Below are 4,659 nucleotides of genomic sequence, written 5' to 3'. Positions count from 1 at the left end.
TGCCCTAAGAGTGACGATTTCCGCCGCTAGGACCTCTGGGAGCGGAAGAGTACGGTGGCCTGAAGGTGACTGGGGCGCCTATGGCGAATTTTGTGCGCCGTCTACGAGTGGTCCTCACCTCATTTCATTGTTTTTTTCTGTATTGTCTCAGTTCTTCGATTTCACTTTTTAGTGTAATTGTAGAGTGATTATAACAGGGTATTTTTGTTTTGAGCAATACATTTTATTTATTTGTTCATTGCAGGTGATATAGATAACATGGGTAAACCAATACAGTAATAATTAGTCCATAGGTAACCGATAATAATATATTTTAAAAAAATGCTTTAAAGAGTTTTAGCCCTGGCGGAGTAGGTCACTTGGTTAGATCAGGGTGCCCACGTTGGATCCTGATTAGAGCATATGCAAGAAACAACCAATGAATGCATGAATAAGTGTGACAACAAATCAGTGTCCCTCTCTCTCCCTCTAAAAATCAATAAATAAAACAGAAATGCGCAAAAAGAATACATATATTTTTTAAAAGTTCACTTAGATTTTTCACCATTTTAAAGCATACAATTTCATTTTAGTGTATTCCCAAGGTTGTGAGGCCACCATCACTATCTTAATTCCAGAACATTTCATCACCCCAAAAAGAAACCTTGTGTCTATTCGCAGTCACTCCCCATGCTCTCCTGCCTCCCAACCACTAGTCTACTTTCTGTCTCTATGAATTTACTTAATTCTGGGTATTCCATATAATGAACCACATAATATGTGGCCTTTTGCATCTGACTTTTTTTTCACTTAGCATAATGTTTTCAAGGAGGAATTCTTTTTAAAGAGTCTAAATTATAGGTTCTCCGCTGAAAAAGTTTTTCTACTTACCAGGACCTGGTTCAACAAAAAATGAACCTATGGCATTTTTGTTTTCCAAAGAAATGACTTTTTTTTTCCTGTTGATGACATCCAGATTTGAATTACTATTGTTTACAAAGTTATTTCAAATAATAGATAAAGCACTCAAAAGCATAATGTAGCGAATTTCCAGAGGAAACCATTCCATCAGATTTGAAGGCATTTATGTAAACATTAACTTCATGAGCCAGAACCAATATTGGTGCATATGGAATTTTCATACTAAAAACCTGCCTTTAGTGACTCTTGGAACTTGCCCATAATCAAATAAATAATTCAAATAACTAGTGATCATATTTCCAATTTGAATAATATATATTGGATAGTCTTGTGAAATAGTGAATAAAGAAAAGACAAGGCCAGAATCAATTAGTTCCTTAACATCACCTTACTTCAGGATCTAGGATTAGATCAATGATGTGTCAGTGACTTGTGTATGATAATGCACACCAAACTGTTAGAGCAGCAGAAAGTTGAAAATTCCAAATGACACTTTGGAAGAATATTTGAATGATGGTATGGGCAAATGGTAGTATAACTCATAAATGACATAGATATAATTAGTCATTCAGTAGGTGAGGTTTGATCTCTCTACCCTCAAATCATATACAAAAATCACATTCAAGGTGACTTTTATAAACTTGGGGTAGGTGATATCTTAAGACAGAAACAAGAAACCATACAAGGATTGAAAACTCAAATACCTTTTGGGGGCCAGGCAGGTAATGTAAATGAGTCAAAGAGGAGTAAGCAATAAGAGGTGGTGGGCACTGTAATCAGTTAATTCAAGACTTCTCCACCACTGTCCCCACTGCACCTAGTTCACCCAAATGAAGACATTCAAGCTCATTAAAAATGTTATATTCACTATGTGAGGACACAATGAGAAACAGGCAGTCTGCAACCCACAAGGGGGCCTTCACCAATACCCAACCGTGCTAACAACTTAATCTTGTGCTTCTCAGCATCTAAAATTGTGCAAAATAAATGCCTGAAAAAGATTTTTAAAAACATGTTACACTGGATAAGTCTGCTAGCTGTCAGTATGTACCTTAGAAACTAGACATTTTATTATGTGATTAAAAATTCTGGCAAAAGCAACATAAACTGAAAGAACAAATAATAGTTTGGAAACTATTTGTAACATGTAAAAATACTAAAATTCTTTGTATATTAAAAAAAGCTTTGTCAAAGAAATTAACAGTAAAGCAGCAAAACAAGCAAAGGTAAAAACAAGTTATTCACAGAGGGGAAAAATGACCAATAAATATGAAATTAAGCCTAAATTCTGGAAGCTCTGTACTCAGTCTGCCTGGGTTCAGTCCTTAAACTGCCAGTTACTAGCTGGTGATCTTATAGAATTCCTTAAACAAAATCTCATTTCTTTAATTATAAATATGGATATTAACAGTAGTACCTACTTGAGAAGACTAAAAGAAATTTAAAAAACATAAAGCAGAGGTAAAACATGGGCAGTTCACACCAAAAAATCCAAATGTCTAATACACATATGAAAGTGAGGCAGTAGATAGCATAAGAAGAACTCTGAGGCTGCACTGCTGTTACTGGCTGGTATCTAGCATCCCGGTTGCCAGGAAACACCTTTTAGCACTTAGAATGAATAGCAAACCCAGGCAGGGAGGAGGACAGAGCCTGTCTCACCCAGTAACTCAGCAGTCCTGAGCCTGGTCTGTTAATATTGCCAGGTGTTCCAACATCACAAGATACACTATGTTAGCTGAGGAGAGGGAAACACTTGAAATTCTATGTAGGATTTCCACTATCTGGGAAAGAAAGCCTTGAAACTGTGTTTTCATCCCAAGGCCTGAAATGCGGGAGACGGCCCACAGTGCCCAAAGGAAGAGCCCATAAATAACTGGGTAATTGCCCCAATTTAACTGCCTCCTCTCATGTATCAGTCTGACAACGAGAGGAACAAATGGAGTCTGGAGCAAGATAAGGATTCAGACTAACAGACCCCCACACATACCTAAGTTTGAGTAGTCACAACCCTCTAGGAAGCTGGCACCAACTTTACCCATCCATCAACATGTAACTTTTTTAAAACCATCCTGGCTAAGTCCTCAGAACAAAGGACTAGCTCTCTTGGCTCTCTGGCCTCCTGGCCTCAGGCCACCTGTCTCTGGCAACCTGGGGGCTTGCCACCCTGGCCTTCAGCTGCCCTTACTTTTGCTGCTCAGGTTTGCCCCAAACCTATGCCTCTCATACCCTGCCCGCCCCTCCCTTGCCATAAACACACCTTTGCTAGGCTTCTTCTCTTCCATGGAGACGGGTCACTAATAATAAACTCTGACTGTTTGCATTATAATAGATTTGCTGATTTGTAATTCTTTACATGCATCGGCAAGAAGAACCAGGTCTCTCCCATCAACAAAAGGATGCTCAATATCCACAGCCACAGTATTACAAATTAAAAACCAAGAGCTGAGGGGAGGGAGGAAAAAAAACCCAAAACTGAAAACCATTTTTCACTCAGTTTGGCAAAATTATTAGAGATGAATAATATCTGATGTTATGAAGGGCATGGGGCTATAAAGTACTACCCTCTTGTTGGGGAATATCTGTTTAATATTAAATATGTACACCATTCCCCTAGGAATCCTACCTTTAAATATTCATTTTTATAGAAACAAAAGCACCAGTACATCGGGTAAGTGTGATGGCATACATTATAGAATTGTTTGTAGTGGTAAAGGCTTACAAACATCCTATTTTCTATGAGTAAGAAAATGACTGGATAAATTACTATACATCCATATGATGGCCTGACCTATTGTATATGTACTGACCTCTAGACATGGCTGTTAAAAAAAAGTATCAAGTTGCAGCTAGGTTTCCTATCTTTGTTTTTTAAAAACACTCCCTGTAGTGGGTTGAATGGTAGCCCCCAAAAGGATGTATCCACCAGAAACCTGTGAATGTGACTTTATTTGGGAAAAGGTTTTTGCTGATGTAATTAAAGATCTAGATACAAGATCATCCTAGATTAGAATGGGTTCTAAATCCAATGACAAAATTCCTTAGAAGAAACAGGAAGAAGATGGGGAAAAGAAGGCCATGTGAAGAGAAAAGCAGAGATACATAGCCAGGCTGCCACAACTCAGGTAATGCCTGGAGGCTCTAAGAAGCTGGAGGAAGGAGGCAAGGATTTTCTTCTAGCAGCTTAAGAGGGTGTATGGCCCTACTGACACATTACTTTTAGACTTCTGGCCTCTAGAACTGTGAGAGAATAAATATCTGTTGCTGTAAAGCCACCAAGTTTGTGGTAATTTGTTATGAAGCCCTAGAAAGTCCCTCACATCCCTTAGTATATGTATGTTTAGACACGATGCATGAACATTGAGAGGAATAGACAACTATTTTATAGACCCCGTGACTCAGGAATTCCACTTCTAGGTATATACTCAATAGAAATAAGTGCTTATGACCACCGATATATATGTGTGTGTGTGTGTGTGTGTGTGTGTGTGTGTGTGTGTATGTATATATATATAATTTGTATATATAGATAGATCTATCTATATATATCTGTATAAATGTTTATATAGAGAGAAATATGGATACATATATCCACATATATATTTATGGCACAATTATTCATAATGGCCCCAAATTAAGAGTAATCCAGATATCCATGAAAAGTAGAGTGAATAACTAAAATATGATATATTCATATGAGAGAATGCTACACAACAATGAAAAAGAGGGAACTACTGCTACACACAAGACAGAGGCTTC

The sequence above is a fragment of the Phyllostomus hastatus genome, unplaced genomic scaffold, assembly GCF_019186645.2.
Source record: "Phyllostomus hastatus isolate PE091 unplaced genomic scaffold, TTU_PhHast_1.1 phas_contig_58, whole genome shotgun sequence".
NCBI lineage: Eukaryota > Metazoa > Chordata > Mammalia > Chiroptera > Phyllostomidae > Phyllostomus > Phyllostomus hastatus.
This window is presented reverse-complemented; position numbering follows the sequence as displayed.